Below are 20,788 nucleotides of genomic sequence, written 5' to 3'. Positions count from 1 at the left end.
ATAGCTGGAATAATATCCTGGTGGCAAAGGAACCAAAGATTCTGTTCTAATGCTCCCCTGTCTTTAGTAGCAAAGGATAAAGTCCCAGAGAATGCCAAAACGCCATTGGGATTGTAGAAAGAGGTACAAAAGGTTCAGACAAACATACAATTATCGGATTTTATAAACGGACAAAATTTTAAGACCCCACTGGGTGACATCATTGGCAATGCCTCAGGCGTTCCAGTACAAAATCCGCATTAAAAGCGTATATGTATTGCTCCCTTTTGCAAGAAAGCACGACTAGAAGTCGGTTTGCGCACTAGAACTTTGCCTTTAGATTTTTCAACTTGGTTGATCAACTTTTTAGTTTTTTTGAAACGACCGCTGTAAACTCACCCTCTTCCAAATCTTGCTCCAAGTTGCAACTGTTCGATACTGATGTTTCCTTTAACAACTGAACTACACTAGAGACTAGAGGGGTGAGTGCACGTTCAGGTGAAGTAGATTTATGGACAGGTGAGAAACATTTTATGTTGCTACTCTAACTGAAATCCTGGAGGCACATTTTTCAATTGATGAGGACTGTTCAGTGATTTGCTGCACTACTGGGCTTACAGGCAGCTTACTAGACTGGGGCTGAGCGACATATGGAGGTGAGGAGGATACTTGGTGCACTACTGCGCTGACTTGCTGCGCAGGCATAACAATTAGCATTGGCTGCTGCTTGGGCTGTTGTTGCGTTTGTGCAGGCTCCTCCACCCCCAAACTCGGTACACGATCAATCTGACGCCTTCTTGGTTGAGAATGCCTTATGCTAGAAGGGATAGAACGCCTTCTTGATCTTCCCCGTCTTGAGTGAGTAGCACCCAAAATCACTCTGCAACTATCGACATGATGTCCAACAATTCTCACTCAATACACACAATAGGTACGTTTTGATATTCAATCCTAACAAACACCTCAGAGCCATCAACACGGGTTACACAGAGCGTAGAAAGCAATTGTTTGGAGAAATCCACATCCACAAGAACATGGGCATATAGGCCTACTGAACGATCAATGGTCCTTGGGTTGATCTTCAATGGCATCCCAATTCCACGTGCAATTTCAAACAAGGTTTATTGTTCCTAAAAATCAAAGCCAAGATCCCAAAAGTTCGCAGACCTATGAGAAAGAAGTTTTGTACGTGGATGGAGAGAAACCAGGTTTCCATTAATTTGATAAGTCTGAGGAGTCCCTATTTCAAAAGAAGTTTTGTGCCAGAGACCAGATGTGTTGCATATCCTCCAATGAGTGGAACTACAACATGAAGAAGCCTTTGCCCGAAGAAGTTAGCGTACAGGTTTTAAGGTTTGGCCAGTAGCTTTTGAGCTGTGCAGAAAGTTCATGGGTTTTTAGGGGCAACGCCTTGGGTGGGAGGACAGGCGGGCCACCAGATTGATTCTGCATTTTTCCAAACCATGTAGGTAAGGATCTTCCAAAATTCAAATCGAAAGTCGATGCAAAAGTCAAGGGGGTGATCGTTTGAAAGGATTGAAGCGAAGGACTATTTGGGTGGAATTGGAGAGGCCATGCATGCGGTGGTACCGGCCGACCAGAATCTAGATAGGGTTAAGGCGCTAAAACAGCTAGGGTTTCCAGCTTTTCCGATAGATATGAAATTATTCGTGTTATTCAATTTCTCTTGGGCTGCAGAAAGTGCTTATTCGTGTTATGCTTGTGGTTATTTGGCACCTATCTGATGGTAATTTGCTATTTGGTTTTCTAGTTAGTTTTTGATTTATTTCTAATTTAATCTTTGGCTTTTAGAATTTGGTTGTTAGAGCATCTCCAACAGTAGAATTTATTTTTAGTTAAATTTAGCTAAACTTATGAATTATAGCTATTGATTTAACAATGTTGTTTCAGCAATAGTAGCTATTTATAAATAATATATTATGTTTCATCAAATCGTAGACTGACATGTGAATAAAAGATAAGAGAGAAATATAACTTTTGCTTTAGCTATGCAGGATTCTCTAGCTAAATATAGCTAGCTAGTTTAACCAAAGTTAAATTTAACTTATCTATAGCTAGTCTGTTGAAATTGAATTTTGCTTCAAAAATAGTTAAATATAGCTAAAAATTAAATTTAACTACTCTATTGGAGATGCCCCTTAGAGGCCTAGCATTTATTTTCTAAGTACTTGAGCAACCTTAAACAGCTGCAGACTATAATCTTTCATCTTATTATCAATCAAAGATGAGAACTTTCTCATATTCTCTAGTGGGGACTCGTTTTATCCTTCTAGGATTTATAGCTTGTAAATTGAGATTACTGTGACAGTGTCAGAGTACCTATTAGTTTATTGGTAGCTTGTACCATTTATAATTTTGATACAAGACAAAAATTGATATATGCGCTTTATGATCCTGAATAAGTAATTAATGAAATTATCTATTTGCTTAAAATAAAATAAAAATTATTACAAAGACATGACATTGGCAACACTTGGTTCAAAATGAAGTTAGGAGAGGTTCAATAACGATAAACTCATTAGTCAAATGTGAGATAGAGCCGTGGTTAAGGATTCCTATCTAATTCTGTCCTTGTTTGCTTCGTCCGCTATGGTGATCACTTGACCAATGGTGGCAGTGAAATAGGTAAACTTGTTCACACCCAAAAACAGATAAGATTCAAGTTACACATACTAAATTGCATATATGTTCCTTCCGATTATCAATCTTCAAATGAAATGATTGAATAAATGATTGGCAAAGCAATGACAAAGAGGAGTGAACAAATCTCTCGAGTAAGATCTAAGTAGCTTTTGTTCCATTACTTCCACTTTTAAGTCTGTTTCGGCAAGTAGGGCTTGGACATTCAGAACCTTTGCACTACCTTCTTGTAAAAGACTTATCACGCCACAGAACCGGGTCAAATTTTTTTATTTTTTTATTTTTAATTTTTATTTTCCCAAAAACTGAGGTGTGAATAAATGAATAGAAAATAAAATCGACACTTTGTTAATGGAATTGACTTCTCATTTTGATATAAGGATAAATCCAACTCAAGATCACTAAGAGTACTCACTACCGGAATAATGATCTTGCATATTAAAACTCCAACTAACTCTAATTGCTTTCGATCACTAATCTTCATAGTTCTTGTGTTTAATAACCTGCAAGACTGTTAAGGGGTGAGCTCAACCTGCGCCTCAGTAGGAGCTATTTCTCTTCACACAAAAGATAACCAAATATTTATCATATGGTATGCATTAATGGATGTTCTATTCCCGATAACTCACACAGCGGAATAAACTAAGCCTACATGTCCTATACCATGTATTTTACACGAAGGTGACTCAAAGTACCCAACTATATGAACTAACCCCCACCCAAAATCAATCCTCCTAGCCCTCTTTGCTAGCATCTTGTCCATGCCCCTTTAACCATTCCCGAATTACCCTTTCAATCCTATCCCCCTAGATCTGATCTGTCGTCTGATGAAGTAAAAATCTGTAGTCTAGGTGGCTGTCGTCTCAAAGCCACTTAGACGACAGATATTCTCCGTCGTTGATAATGCACTCAGACGACAGATTCAGTTTAACGTATTGTCTTCTGAAGTACCTAATATTGATGAATTGGGGTCTATCTGTCGTCTGAAACATCATACCACTACATATTAATGTTGTTGGAAATTCACTTCATCAACGGATTCAAAAAATAAATGTCGATGTAGTTAATGTAAGATGACGGAGTTTTTGTTGTTTCTATCATTTGATTGACCCAATATTAAGCTTAGTTGATGCTTTTGTCGTCTGATTTAAAGAACAATGACAGTTATATGTCGACTAATTTCATATGCACATTTATACCGTGAGTTATGTTGTTTGAGATTTGTTGGACTACAGATAATTGTGATTCTTGTGGTTAGATTTGATTTCCAACTACAGTTTTAGTTTTTTTATGTTGTTTGAATGTCACTTGGAGTATAGTCTTACTCAAATTTTTGTTGTCTGAAGTAGTATTCAATCTCATTTTTCTATTGTTTGTTTGGACTTTCAACCATTGTTTTAGTTATGTTCTGTTGTTTGAGTGTTAATAGAAATACAGGAGTCATTTAATTCTGTTGTTTGAGAGTGATTAGAAGTATACTTTTCTGTTGTTTGAAGTACTTTGAAACAATAGATCAACCACCTAATTATGTTGTCTGGGAGTTGTTTGACCTCTACTTTTATGTTGTTTGAAGTTGGTAGAAACAACATATCAACCACCTACTTTTGTTGTCTGAGAGCTCTTTGAACTCTACTTTTATGTTGTTTGAACTTGGTAGAAACAACAGATGATCATTTGTTTCTATTGTTTCTATTTTCTTGATACAACATAAATTGTGAAACCTGCATATATCTGTTGCCTTTCAACCATTTCAACATCATTCATTTACAATCATCAGAACCATAAAATTGGACTAAAATCAGCATTCAAAATGATGCCTACGTTTCATTGTATCAACATCATCCAAAATACAATCCATAGTTCCAACTCTAAACCTATCCAACAGTTACATAATGATCAAGAGAACACAAAGACCATCTTATCTCGATCATTTACCTAATATTGCACTAAGTCAAAAACCTATAAGGTAAAGAAAGAGTAGCTAGGCAAAGCAACTGCATGCATAATTTAGGTTCATCAACACTTTCCATCAGTTATATATAAATGCACAAAAGCAATTCCTAGTGCTACGCTTCTACCTTAAACAGAACTAAAGTTAGAACTTTATAACATGATTTTCCCATTCAGCTCGAACCACATCAATATCCTTATGTGTATAAGCAAGATTTGATTTCCTTTCCCACTGAAACAAGCAAATGTAGCAAGTTATTATGATGCAATCAGATTTCATATTATAGGCATATTTCAGATTTGGACATAATAAGGTTCATTAAATTTGAGAAGCAAATGCAGCAAGTCCATTATATGGAAGTACTTATGATGAAATACCTCAAAAGCAGCAAGTTATGCAGTTGATCATTCTTACCTTGGTAGCAAACTCCAAGTTCTTGTCCTCCACAATTTCTTTCATATAACGCATGACGAAATAACCACAAGTCTTAGAATCAGTTTGCTCTGGAATACCTTGAAAATAATAAATTAAGATTAACCATCGGGACATATACTATACCATATGAAGAAGTACGACTTAATGGAGACTACAAAAATTCCAACCAACTTACAGCAAGATTCTTCCATTGGATTATTTTCTTTCCTTTCCTATCCTTTTGGGCATTGAAGATTTTAATGGAGCTTGAAAATGATGATCACAAAAATTATAATTAGTAAGCAGCAAGTTCAGTACATGAAGAAACAACATCAACTCATCAACATGGTAAAAAAAAAATTGGGAAGCAGACTTACTTGTCGACAATACTTTTCCATTCACCAGCACAAAGTCACCTTTTTAGCGGATCCATGAAATGCACGACTTCTTCATCCGGGTTCACCAACGACAACATCCAATGAGCACTATAGAAAAATATGTAAATTTTTTTTTTGATTAAGTCCATTAAATCTATACATAAAAGCTATTAACAAGCAATATAACATGCCTAACATTGTAGTAATACTGATTACATACCCTAAGTTATATGGAACCAAAAATATCTGCCCCGGTTTCCCTAACATGTACCGATTTCACATAGACCGTGCCCGTTCAATGGGATTTCCACACCCAATTATACCGGTGTGTGTAGGGTCGATAAAGCCAACCATATCAAGCATATTAGACTTCTTCAGGACTCCATAAAGGTAACTACAAATAATATTGCAATATTAAAGGGCTAAAAAAAAAAAAAGGCTTCTGATTATGAAGATTAAGCAGAGTATAGTCAATTACTGAAGATAAGAATAAGGTAATTGAAAACTGATCTGTACCTCATGTAAAAAACAATGACTCCTCCAGATACTTCCAGCATGTTAGCCATGTTATAGATATCCCTTCTAAAGATGACGACTTTCCTAGAATGGCCGAAAATTTCCCACCAAATGTTGTGTGGATTGTGACACCATCCATCAATTCAGTCTTGGCCCACATATACAAGTCCTTTACTGGTAATGGCAGATTCGTCGACAAGCTAGTTTCCAGGTCTTCATTGTCATCATCAAATGAATCTCTGATTCTCTTCTTCAGATTAGCGCGCTTTGTTTTCTAATTTTGTAACGATAAGACTACATGTTATCAACCCTTTCCAATATTAACATATACTATATATATGAAATAGATTTGCATATTAATTGAACATCAATAAACAAAAGAAGAAGATGGACTATAAATGAATTAAGAATGAGTTACTTTCTGCTCAATGGGTTTAGGGGGTGCCTTTGGTGCAGGGGTAACAACCAACTTTCTTGGCCAAGCAACACAAGTCCCAATGGCATCTTCGAAAGTGACTATGTCAGCATCCTTCACTGGAAACGGTAGCAAGGCATCATGCACAATGGTTCCAATGACTGAGACGCGCACAGTGTCCTCTCCCAATGGAACCACATGGATCTTCTGATTGCCTTCCTCAACATTAACATGAATGACGGTACCATATGCAACAATATTCTCGACCCTGTCTATTGCCAGTCTGCACTCGTTCCCATCAACCAGCTCCTATGTCAAACAATGAGCAGTTAATCATTCACTATATTAATTTCACATTTAGCGATGTTATTCTAGTTTCAAATAAAGAAAGTCAAAGCAAAATGAAGTTAAGGGGAACAGAGATAAATTAAGGCAAGAAAGGTGCTTACATTGTCATCATTGAAAGAATTTTTCGAAGATATGTGGACTCTAACCTCCTACTCAATTATAGAAGTCAATTTCTGCTTTGGTTGATCTATAGCCACTTGCTGGTCCTCTTGAACAAATATCTTCTCGTCAGCTAAAACCAACTTCTTCTTCACTGTTTTGGCCTCACCCTCCACAATGTCAATCATAATCTTCTCAGCTGGTCGAGAACAGCTCCCTTGGCCTGAACCATGTTCATGAAGTGGCGTCAATTGTTTTGGTGACTCTAGTGGCACCTCCTTCCCATCAATTTTTGCTTCCAACCTAGCAATCTTGGCTGTCCAATATGCTCTTTCCTCAGCAACTTGTCTATCTCTCTCTTGTTCCCATGCAACTCTTTCCTTAGCGAGTATACTTTCCTTCTCCTCCAAAAGCAACTTCACACTCTTCCTCACAGTCTCTTCCACACTTTTCTTTATGCTTTTTGGGAGGTTAAAGTATGAAGCTGGTTTGGAGAAACCACCAACGCCTCGTACCCTCCCAGGATGCTCTGGCTTCCCTAATGCTAAGGTGAGCACATCATCTGAACCATCTGTTGTAAGCTCTCCGTCAGACTCCTTTTTCTTTAACCTTTCCTGGTACAAATATATGTATATAAGCTCACTTATTAAGTAATTAACATATGAAGGACAAAATGTGTGTGTGTATATATATATATAAGTTTCAGATAAAGACTTACAATTCTTTCTGCCATCTTCTCCACCTCAGGTTCTTTGAAGCAGCCATTCTTATCTTGCCGTGCCTTCACCCACATCGTCTCACGATCCAGTTTTTCTAAAGGGATTGACTTGGACTATAACAAATGAAAAATATATTAGAATTGGTAACCACAAGCTCTATTCACAAAGTTCAATAAGTATCATCCAAAAACTAACTAGTTCAGCTTCTAAGTTAGCATATCCTTTACGTGCCATACGATGAGGGTAGCGATTTTCCTTTCTTTTTCTATTTGTGCATCATGCAGTTCCTACAAACCAAAGCATATTTAGGCACTACATTGCATTGAACTTATACAAACCACCGATAAAATGAAACCAACATATGAACTAAGTTTCCAACAGCTAACAAACCTGAAATTTTTCTGAAATCCTGTCAGCGACAAAGATATCCCAATCAGCCTTCTTAACACATCGATAATCATCCGGTGGATTTTCAAGAAATTCAGGGGTATCCATATAAGGGATAATGTACTTGTTGGTCAATTTGCTCTTGAAATCCCTCCATTTATTTGCAGCAGAGGTAATCACCAGCTTCTTACATTCTTTAGGGATCACATATGAATCCTACGTATAAGAAAAAGAAGATTAGTTTACATCAGAAACAAGTGTGACTGAAAGTGATAAGGATTGCAATATGTTGTAAGATTTAGTTTAAATACCTGAATAGATTCCCAGATTTTATGTTTTTCATCAGGGTCCACCTCTCTCCAATCACCAGTGACAATCGGGATCTTTGTTAACATCATATGCTTCCTCTTCATGCATAGCCAAGGAGGAAGGTTATATGTAACAAGAATAACAGGCCAGCAAGAGTATCGACTACTTAATGAACTGTGGGGATTAAACCCATCTGAGGAAAGGGCTAGCCTAAGCTTCCCCGGTTCGCTACCAAATTCTGGCCACTTTGTGTCAACTAACTTCCAAGTTAGGGAATCTGGTGGATGCCTCATCATTCCATCTGTTTTCCTATCATTGGCATGCCAAGTCAAATCCTTAGTTGTCTTGGACGATTGGAACATTTGTTTGAATCTCGGGATTAGTGGGAAGTACAACAAGACCTTCCCAGGCACCCCTTCCTTATTAGTATTTTCTTTGCCCAGTTTCCAACGTGATTCACCACAGGTTGGACAACTTGTTGCTTCTGCATGCTGCCCTCTATAAAGGATGCAGTCATTTGGACAAGCATGAATCCTTTCATAGCCCATGCCCAATGTAGCAAGTGTTTTCTTAGCCTCATATACAGACCCAAGTACCTCATTCCCTTCAGGCAGCAACATGCCAATCATGATTAGCATGTCAGAATAACAAGAGTCCATCATTCCGTGTTTTTGCCTTCAAATTGAACGTTTGTATCAAACCATTTAACTTTGTAGTCTTAGTACAACCCGGATACAAAGGCTTATGTCCATCCTCTACAAACCTAAGAAACTCATTCGAGTCACTCGAAATCTCATCATCTTCATCCCCTATCTCAAAATCAGCACCCATATCTACTGTTTCTGATTCACCTAATATATCGGCATTCATGGCAGAAGGTTCTCCATGCCATTTCCATTACTTATATCTAACATCAATACCATTAAAGTATATATGGTCCTTGATCACTCCAATAGAAAATTCATCATGTTACAACACTTCAAACAAGGACAACATATTTTTGATATGTCGCTTGCATTTGCCAAAGTGAAATTAAGAAAGTCTTCAAGTCCTATCTTAAACTTCAATGATCTTCTATCAGCATGCATCCATGATTTATCCATCTTATATATAAACACATTATACAATTAGGAACTATATTATCACCTAGGATCAGAAAGCTTAAAAATGTACATATCACTATTAAACAACTTCACCACACATATATATACACACACAGATACATAGAAGCAACATTAATTCATAAACATACAGCAGAGCTTAATTTAATATTCGAATGTAGCTACTCCATGACAAACATGAGCATCAATATAACAGAAAATTCCAATAACTCGTGAGCCTAACTCTAGTAGAAAATAGTTCACTCCATGAAAATCATTCAATTCTATAACACAAAATCAAACATGCTAAACTAGAACTATAAAATTTCAATAATTCATGTGCTTCTACAACAGAAAGTTCACAAAAATAAAATGAAGAACGAACTTTGTGATGATTATAAATGCTTACCTCAATTTGTTTAAGTCAGAGCTAAGCCAATCATCCGCTTCCAATGCTTGCCTAATGAGCCTAACTCCAAGCTTTCACTACATAGCACCAACAGCAAAAAAAAAAAAAAACAAGATCAGCAGTATGTAGCATACAACAAGTTCAGATTGCACAAATAAAATAGGACAAAAAATGATGGATGTAACAGAATAGCTTAAGGGAAAGATATATTTCTATTTGGATATGAGTATGAAAGGGAGAGCCAACTAGAAATTTTAAACATAGACCTTCGACCATGATTAAAAGACTCCAGTCTAGTGCATAGTAACGTAAAAGTAGATATATGAATATATTAAACAAGTATCAAAAGCACCTTAAAATAAGACCCACATGAAGCAAGAACTCCTGCCCCTATATCCTGTGAAATCATGTAATATATACATATATTAATAGTTAAGTCTCAAAAATACAAACCAAATTTAGTTGTAGAGTTAAACCTAAAACTGCTTACCAAACACCAAGTCTTGCACTTCCGAACTGTAGGTAATACAATTTGACTATTACTAAAGACTGATCATCTCTTACCCATCTAACATGACAATAAAAGAAGAATCAAAACCAAATAAACAACATTACACCTTTCCAAAAATAAGCTGAAACTCCAATTCATTATAACCAAGGCAAATAATCAAATTTCTATTTGGATATGCATATCAAAGGGAAAGCCAACCAGAAATTTAAAACCATAGACCTTCAACCATGACCATTTTTTTAGCATAATTCTAAAACTTGATACCCAATTTGTTAATTCCACTAGTGGAGATATATATACAGACACTTAGAGCATGTGTCCAGTACCATAAGGTTTATTGGGATTCCACTTATAATAGAAGCACAACCATCCATTCAAATTATGATTAACTCATATACACCTTTATAACAATTTACCACAACCTAATCTTGCAAGATCTTTAATAACGTTTCGGACTTTGGAGAGGCTAAAAACTCATCTGAGTGCAGAACCCATTCTCCTTCACTCCTCTCCTTGACTAGAAATCCTACATAACCCAATTAACAATCATATATATACTGAACAAACATTTAATTCGGTCAAAAGCTATAAACCCAGAATCAAAAGATAAACACCCAACCTGATTTCAAGAACAACAATAAATTTTCAGCAAATTTCAAACACCCAAATCAAAATGAACCCTAAACCATCCCCAAATCCATATAACCAGAATAACACCCAAGTCTATTTCAACCACCACATCTCTAAATTGATATCACAAATCTAATTTCAAAGGAAACCCCAAATCGATATCTCAAGGAAACCCTAAAACCCAACACAAATCAAGGTCGAAATCCTAACACGAAGATTGAGACTTACCATGCAACAATAGTATACTTTGTAAAATCGGATCAAAGAGCTCCACCAACAGTGTCTTCTTGATCTAGATTGGGGAGAGGTTGATTGATGAGACTCTTCTGTGTAAAAAACCTAGATCGGGGAGAGAAGAACCATAATTGGGAAAGGGAAAGAATGTTGCTGATCGGGGGAGAAGAACCAGAATGGGAGCTACAATTGCTTAATTGGGGTCTAGCTCGCGAAGAAGGAAAGAAGGCTTCTGTTTTTTTAACCAAGTGTTTAGAAAACTCGGGGTCTAGCTCACTTAAGTTTTAGTTCAGCCAAAAATATTTTTTTTGTCCAGACAAGGAGAAATAATTTCTCCATTTACTCAGACAACAGAATTCTGTTGTCTGAATTTTCTAAATTACAGCAAACTTGAAAAAGTTGAACTGGTATTGATTTTCAAACCATTCAGACAACAGAAATAGTTAAAACTGTTGTCTGAAGATGTTGAAAAAAATCAGACAACAGAAAAAACGTCTTCTGTCGTCTGAGGGGTATGGTATGAAGCATTTTTTGGCATAGTGTATACTAATTGCGCATTAACAATGGACATATCTGGGATCTAGTACCAGCTGAGGTTCTGGACTCAACTATGCATAAGATAAATTTCAAACTTTCTTATAACGATAGCATTATACATATCACCATCACCACCCTTATACTTCATATGTACTCACTGGATGATGCATCGATCAACTGATAATATATTACTTTGCAATGTAATTGCGCCAAATATTCATTCATTCCAAAACAAACATGTCAGGCAATATATAGGTATACAATACAGTTGAGTAGAGGTTCCCCAAATTCCCCTACCTGGATTCCAAGCTATTGTCTAGGTACATGTTCCTACATAAAAAGTAAACATCCGAGTACAATTCACATTTCATATGCATAAGCACATAATTTATTTTAAACACAAAGCTATCATTCTAACTAATTAAAGAACATACTTCACTATAAAACTAATGTCTTAAGAAAATAGTACCTAAAATCTTAGGCCATTTTGGATTTTATTTGAAGTCCCAAATAACGACCAAAATGTCTAGCAGATTCATTGTGAAGAAGAAACTTATACAAATAGCTGATTTACCAAAGCATAAGTAACTCAAATGAATTCCGAAAATGGTGTCACAAGTTTTGTTGAAAATATAAGAATCTCTATGATCAGTTTGTGGTCGACCTAAACAAGTTTGAATGAGGATAACTGTTGAAATGAAATAGAACAAACGGAAACATTGTGACAATTGCAGAGTTTCCTGATGCAGACTCTCAATTTCGAAAAATCATAATTTAATCTATAAAAATTATTTTCATGAGATTCCAATTTCGAAATGTTCTTTAACATGTCTACTGAAACTTTCGTGAAGAAACTAACTTCCGATACTAGATGGAATTGTACAGCTTTTACCAAAAATCTCTCTGGGTCAGAAGCTCAGAAGTACATTTTCAGATTGCAGACCTCTGTTTTCTACCTTAAGTTTAACCAATGAATCCTTAATAGAAGTGTACGAAACTATACAGATGTCAAACTTAATGTATAAGCTTTTAACATATGCAAATGGTTTCTAAAATGAAGCTCTAGATCAAAGGTTATGTTTGCTCAAAGTTAGCTAAATGATTATAATGCAGAAAGTTCCCAATTAAATGTTACCTCAGTTCCTACTAATTTTAAGGTTCCTGATCAATTCTATGGATGTGTAAATGATGCTTATGGGTTCCTTGCTTACTCTTATTTCTTGTTGATCAGAAAAAATAAGAATTCCAACCCAAACAGAAACCTAAGAATTACTCAGGACACCCACCGTTAGAAAGCCAAGTTTCTTATCATCCCAATATATTTTCTATTGTTCAAAGTCTATTTAAAATCACTCAAACTCAGGTTATAATAACTATATAAAGTTTAAGCCAACGGAAGAACTAAGAATAACAATTGAAATAGCTTCTAGGATTGAATTCACCTTTGAATCCCATTCAGAATATCAATCAAACTACTCTTATTATTTCCTCCTTCCTTCACTTCAGGTATCTCTCACGTCTCATGTTTCTCTTTTCTATTTTCTTTTCAGATCCTAATTTGTTTCTTCTTTCTTTTCCTCTAATCTCCTCTCTTTTCTCTTAATCTCCTCTCTTTTATTTTCTTCTTTTCTTTCATGCTCCTATTCTGATAAGATACGTACTCTCTCTCTCTCTCTCTCTCTCTCTCTCTCTCTCTACTTTCCTTTCTTTTCTTCTGGCCCTCTATCTCTCAGTGTTCTATTCCCTTCTCTTTTCCAATTTATGAAATTGAACTTGAGCTCCTATTTATACTAATTCAGTTCTTGGACATCAAGCAAAACAATCATAATTAAATCTGCATATAGATATTTTTGTTCATCCCTATCACTTTATGACTTGATCACCAAGCATTCAATAGATATGCTTGCAAAGAAGAGCCCAATTTCAAATAACTAAACTTTCACATTGTAATTGCAAAACAGCTTGCCTATCACTCTTCAGATTACATTCAAAACTTGAGAACTCAATAATACTCAATATTCAAATACTCTAAATTAACATTTGCAAGCATAGTATTGCAGTACAAGACTTCACTCTCTCCTAAGCGCTTGACTTTCTTCACGGCGCCGTACCTCCTTGTCCGACGGCACGCCTTCATGGCGGTGTCGTCAGACAGGTTCTTCAAGGTGTAAGGGCCGCTCCTTGGTCTTTCAATACCTCAGTCGATGTGGAGATTGGGTGTTGCCGGCATCAGAGTTACTTCGCTGGGATCCAGACGCGATGGTGGGCAAGGCTGGCGGTAGTTGCAGTGGCTGGCAGCGGTGGTCGTGGTCTCCAGGGCGAGATCCTGCAGCTTGTCTCGGGGTTTTTTGGTGGAGATAGATCCAAGCGGCAGACATGGATGGGGTGGGTATGGGTTTGGATAGTCGTTGGCTCGTCCTGTTTGTCAGTTGCAATGGCGCGCCGGGTTCTATCTGTTCCATTTCGAATTTGGGTTGGTAGACCTAGGCAGCGGTAGGCGGAGGTGGATGGTGGTAGGCTGGCAATGGATTCTAAGCAAGGCGCTGGTACGGTGGCTATCGTTCTTGACATGGGCTTGGGCTAGGGTTTTTGTTGGTTTGGGCTTAGCTTTGGGCCCAACCTACTTTATTATTTTCTTTTATTTCCTTTTTTAAGGACCTCTAGGTTAGTAACTAGTTTACTTTCAGTAATTTCCTAAGTCTCTTAGGGACCTACGCACTTTGGTGCTTCTAGCGAATCTTCCAGAGTAGTACCGATGGATGATTCTTGCTATTTCGATGTATTTAATGTTAAATGAGTGACTTAATTCTATGTACCGATGTGGGTACTAACACATCTTCTTGTCTGTCTCGTTGGCAGCGGAAGGGTATGTAATGGCCATTCTAGCTTTTGATCAATATATTGGTTCTGCCTTCATTAAAAAAAAAATTATAGAAAATTACACACAAGTGATCTTTTGAAACTTTAATTAGTGATATGGCCAATTAATTAAGAAACCCAATTAATTACCATCAGTCTACGCCCTTACCCCCCCCCCTCTCTTTCTCCGATCACAGTCTCTCTCTCTCTCCTCGACCACAGAATTTCACGCCTTTGGTCTCCGCCTCCGATTCCGGTGACCACAGGCATGTCGCTCCCCCTCTGATTTTGGCGATCACCGCTTCCGATCTAGTGAGATTCCAATCGATCCAAGCTTGCAAAACCTCGAACCGGCGCCGCCTACCTATATCTGACCTGCGACTCAAAGACCCATGGTGCCAACAAGCTCGCGTCACTCCACCAGTGCGTGTAGATGTTCAAGGTTTGCAAGCAAGCTCCGGTCGCCGTCACTAACAAGGCCGACGTCGCTGTCCTCTGAATTTGGTGTTGGAGTGCTTCGTTTTTGTGTCTGTGTCTATAATTTACAATGTTGATCAATTTGAACTTTACTGCTAACATCATTGTTCATTAGTAGATTATTCTGTTTCAAATTTAATGTGGCTGTGAATATGAGAAGGTCAAAGTTCATTTGATGATGTTAAGGTGATGAAATTGACTTAGTTCTCATTTTGTGCTTGATTTGATATATACTCTTAGAGTTTAGATGGTAGGTAGAAGAGATGGAACTCATTATATTATCCCAACTATTGGGACATTCATGGTGTAAATCTTTATTTCTGGTCAAGGAGCGGGTAGCACTAGCAAGGAAGGCACAAAAAACATAGGCAAAGACGCATGTTTCTTCATATTACTCTCAAGTATATAATAGAACAACCATACCTTATATGTGAGTTCAGTTAGAAAGAAAAAAAATTGATGCATTTGTACTACCCGCTGCAAAGCGCGTAATGAGAAAGCACATATATACCAAACGCCAGTTACTGTTTGCTTTGGGTTTTGCAGTTTTCAGTATTGTGGACTGGAGTATCTCCCTCTTTTCGCTTTGTTGATTGCATTTTGCCACATCCACCATTGACTTGATTAGGTATTACCTTTTGTTCTTATTCTATGTTCTTGATTAATTGCTATCTTCTTGATTTGCATATGAAACAAGGGATGCTTTTAGTTGTTTGAGTTCAAAACATTGGTGTTGGTGATTGGGTTTGGGGATTTACTTGATGTTCTGCAAATATTGAAACATTTGATAGCAGAAAAATTGCTCTTTTTTATTTATTTAGAAACTACTGTGGTGGATTTTAAGGCTATGTTACTGATCGAGTTCTAGAAGATGATATAATCAATTTTCAGTTGTGGTTAGGATTTTAGAAATTGGAATTTTGAGGTTTTATGTTCTTTCTGGTTTCCATGTCTACGGTTTGAAGTTTATAACAGTAATGCATATTTGTGAGAAGGAAATGATGAGTTATTGTTCTTGATATAAGAACTTGGTGGAATCAGATATGGGTGTTCATGTTTCAGGGATATTGTTTGTTGTGGAGTTTGCGATTTTAGTAATTGGTTGGAAGAGGTTGGAGGTCAGATTTTGATGTTTGAGCGATTTGAAAAATTTTGGTCTACAATTAATATGGTTTCAATTTTTTTGGGTGATTTGTTTGTTTTGGGGTGCTGATGATTATTTTGTTTTGATTTTGTAGATTCTATGCAAAGGAGACTCTCAATTGTTTTTCTGTCATTGTTTTTCAAATCAAGGTGAATCCAAACTGTGAACTGATTGTCAGCAACATCTTTCCGGCTACACAACTTTCCCTGCCATCAATAGAAGAAGAACCAGGAACTGCAACACCAGATTGTCCCCTTGCCCAAAAAAAAATATCAATTGAAGCAAGCAAAAGGACACTGTTCAATTCTAACCCAGAAAAGAAAATCAGGAGGTAAATATATTTTTTACTCACGTATAAAGCAGATGACTTATAGCCTTACAATCATGCTTCATTGATCATACTCACAAGTTAACCATATTCAGTTTGGTGTTTACAATTCTTTTTTCTATTTTCATCAGTTACAAATCAGTACATTACTGCTAAATTAATGTAGTATTTACATCTAATACTTTTAATTACATAATACTTACATAATACTTTTGTTTAAACTGATAGGGAAGCAGAACAAGGAAGCACCACTTCATCATCACTGACAAAAGAAAAACATGAGAATGAAAACAAGGAATAAACATGCACCCCTCTTTTGTACAAATGTAACTAACAAGTAGCAGCTGCATTGCCTACAATTTTTGGGTTAACTGTAGTCAACTAATCAACTGAAACATTTTGTACAGTGGAACAACCATTTTTTGTAAACCAACTTAAGTTGATTCAGCAGCTATAACTGAAGCAATGTTATGTTTTGAAGATACAATGCAGCTGCTGTGCTTAACAGTATTTATCACTTACTGTTGCTAGGTTAATCAATGACAAATTTGTTGAACTAGCATTTTTGTATTAGGTATAATTCAATGTAAACAATGTAAAAGTACTTATATATCAAATCAATCCCGCAGCAAAGCGCGGGCAGCATTTCTAGTATATATATATGCCTGCACATGTGTGAACTGTGAAGGGAGATAACAGAGAGTGAGTGAGCACGTGGTCTAGAGGGCAATGGAATAGGAACCATGATGATTAATCAATGATTTGTTTAATTGATGGCACGACTCACGTGCCGCATCAGCTACATGTTTATATATATATATATATATATATATATATATATATATATATATACAGACCATTGATTAATTGATGGCATGACTCACGTGCCGTATCAGCCACATGTTTCGATATATATATATATATATATATATATATATATATTCTTCTTTCTTCCATTTTCTTCAAAGCTCTCTCTCTAAACATTTTCATTTTTGATCGAGCTCCCAACATCCTATTTCTTGTCGACATTGATCATGGTTTATATTCTGATAAATTCGTCTCATTTTCGAAAACTCCGATTTGCTCCATTTTTGTACTATTTTCTCTCGTTTCAGTAACTCTGCTTATTTCCTACACAATAAATAAAAATAAATTAATTACATAATAATTGACTCGAGGATTAGCTTAATTCTAGTATTTTAGATATAATTACATGTATAAAATGAGTGTAATCACCCTTCTACCTTATTTTACCAAAAAAAGGGAAAAAATAGCTAGAAATTCACTAAATATTCCTCTGATACAACACCACACTAAATCAAAATCCAACACACAAACCAAGCAAACCAATCCAAAACACCCGAAAATTCAAAAACACATACACACCATTATAAACAAGAACATTCTTATTCAAACCTATCAATGGCTGAACTACTGGGTTCACTCCCCTGGCCCATCAGGTCAATACCCTCCATAGTACTATCCATAAAGTCGTCGTCAATGGCAGCGGTGGCTGCGGTGCTATTTAAGGGCAAGAAGTGCTTCTGCTCGGAAGAGAGGCTGGTTTTCTCAATGGAGGCGAGGCGGGCGGTGGGGGAGAGGTCGCCGGGGGGAGAGGAGGAAGGGCCGGTGAGGCATTGGACGAGGGACATGAACTCGTTAACGGAGTCGTGAATCACTTTGGGCGAGACAGTGTAGATGACCACCGGCTCTTGGTGTTGCTGCGGCGGCTGGAACTGTTGTTTAGGTAGGTTTTGGAAGAGGTGGGGGTGGGGGTGGGGAGGCAGCTTCTTGATTTTGACGGAGTCTTTGCTAACTTTGAGAGGGGCAGGGCGAATCTACGCCGGCTGGAGGTGGAGAGAGAGAGAGAGAGAGAGAGAGAGAGAGAGTTTCAAATCAGGAGGAGAGAGAGAGAGAGGTTGATGTTGATGACGTCATTGTAATTCTTTAATTAGTTTGAGGGCAAAATGGTCATTTTCTATTAATTTTGGTAGGTGGGAACAAAATCTCTTGTTGGGGTAAGTGAGATAATTTTCCCTCATTTTGGGGCTTTGGGTCAAAGACCCTAATTTATAACTCCGCCACTTATTGGGGCAGTAGGGGACCATGGCTAGAACTATTTTTTGATGCATTCCCACACGTGGAATGTACTGTTTTTGATCTCCCACATGTTGCTGACATGCATGTAACTAACAACTTGAAATATGCAAGTTTGGATTTAAGGTCTCTAATTGAGGTTTATCCTTAATAAGATAGCTCATGCTCTTTTTGCAGTATTGTATTTTCTAGGTCTGGTGGCAGCATTAAAGATTAAAAAATTATTAAACAATTTGTTTTTATTTTATTTTATTTTATTCTTTTAAATCTTAAATAAAGTAATATGGTAAATTTGGTCACCATTACAATCATTGCAAGGAACTACATTGACTATCAGCATATACGGATATACCGCCTTACTCGAGTGTGGTTAACATGACAATCAAAGCCATGACAAATCATATGGTCAATGTGTGTACACCAACGGGTCGAATAATATAGGGTCTTTGACTTAAAGCACCAAAATTATCTTGCTTACTCCACCAACATATTTTTATTCCCACTTACCAAGTTTAAAGAAAAATAACAACTTTTCCGTCGACCTAATTAAGGAATTAGGTGTCACGCCCCTGATTTTTAACACAAATAAAAATCGATATATAATCTCATAATTATACATGCGCGATCGTTCAGCCATCAATACAAAGTACATGGAGACATCTTCCCTTTACAGCAAGTACATATTAATGCCCTGAACCCACAATTTCAAATATTGACCCACTCCACAGAGTCATATATTACAAAACTTATGAATTAAATTGTCATCACAAAATAAAAGGTAAATGCTCCTCAGAGCTTACTACATAGCAGAAGTCATAACAATGGCAAATCCAACAAAATTTGCTTCCTACCAGTTCAGCTGTCAACAAGCTACTTCAGCTTCAGCTACGATTACCCTGACCTGCAGGATTAACCCATACACCAAAGAATGGTGCACCGGGTTTCCACACAACAAAACCCGGTAAGCTTATGAAAGCTCGTATGAGTAACTCATGAACGTCAATCAACAACTCACACACATCAGCTAAAGGAAACTATGCAATCATGATTCCTTCTAACACTCCATAACCTTTCCATCGAAAGGACAACATAAATCACAATGTGACAATGTTCTATTTGCTAAGTTAACCATCAAGAAGCAATTCAAGTCTCATCTAGACAATAAAGAAGAATACTCTAGGAATTCTCCTTTAACTACATACTTATGAGTCTCCAGCAACCTCGACCGTTACCCTCATAATCTATAATGGCAGACAGACTATAGCTCTATTGAAATCGTAACCACTCGTCCCGCCACGAACGTGATCACCTATTTCCTGCCTTGGTCACCATTTGTGACATGTGGTTTTTAGACCCCGTCTGGTCTCATAATGAACATTAAGCTGGTCTCATAATCAACATTAAGATCACCATCTGCGACCTGTCACCATTTGTGTCTTGTCACCATCTGTGACACATGATCTTCAGACCCCGTCTGGTCATGAAATCAAACATCAAGGTCACCGTCTGCAATCTGTCACCATCTGTGACATATAATCTTTTTAGACCCTGTCTGGTCTTAAAGTCAAACGTTAAGTAAGTCGCACCCGACTTAAAAATGTTACAAACATCTAGTTTCGACTTTCCTAATCCCTGCTCAACATCTATGACCCTTGGTACAAAGACCAATACATCTAAAATGTGTCACGCTTGACTCAAAAATTTAACATCAAGCTTAATACTTTTCAAACAATAGAAAACATCTTTTTCCACAATATTGTTTCCTGAAAAGTCACATTCAACAATAATATGAACACCATCATGCATATTATTCATCACAATCATCCACAAGGATATATATATTTCCTGTAAATATATATATATATATATATATATATATAAGTCATTCGCTCAGGAATGCCTGTTAATACAAACTATAGTTTGCAGTTAAATAAATAACGCCAAAACAATAATGGTAACTCCGTTCGTAAATGAACCTTCTGAGATTACTCACCTCGAAACTCCCGCTGCGTCTTCAATATAGCACAAAGCCGCCACTCCACAAAATAACCGTCTAATATACTTCGTCAAGTACCTAATCACATACGGTTCAACTTAGTAACTATTCACATTTGATTTAAGTCCGAAACCCCTGTTTTGAACTAAAATCCCCAAAGTGGCGCAATCGAGGCAAAACCACATCCGAGACCTCCCAAAGTCTCCCGAATACTTCCACGATCAATGTGACCAAACCACAAGTCGATCGGACGCTAGAATCCTCACCGATCGAATAAATCGATCGGTATGA

At 37.0% G+C, this 20,788-nt stretch overlaps 1 long non-coding RNA gene across 2 annotated transcripts; it reads left to right on the top strand.

The window, feature by feature from the left end:
* The first annotated feature begins 15,479 nt into the window (after positions 1–15,479).
* Positions 15,480–17,014, top strand: LOC112190606. Of its 2 annotated transcripts, XR_002932462.2 has the most exons (4): positions 15,480–15,560; positions 15,995–16,050; positions 16,171–16,407; positions 16,633–17,014. It is a non-coding gene; the product is annotated as an uncharacterized LOC112190606 (long non-coding RNA). The 2 variants fall into 2 exon arrangements; XR_005807028.1 differs by lacking the exon at positions 15,995–16,050 and having other exon boundaries at positions 15,494–15,560.
* The last annotated feature ends 3,774 nt before the right edge of the window (positions 17,015–20,788 follow it).

Source organism: Rosa chinensis, chromosome 2 (assembly GCF_002994745.2).
Source record: "Rosa chinensis cultivar Old Blush chromosome 2, RchiOBHm-V2, whole genome shotgun sequence".
In the NCBI taxonomy this organism is placed as follows: domain Eukaryota; kingdom Viridiplantae; phylum Streptophyta; class Magnoliopsida; order Rosales; family Rosaceae; genus Rosa; species Rosa chinensis.
Note: the sequence above shows the minus strand (reverse complement) of the source record. Positions and strands in the feature narration are given on the sequence as shown.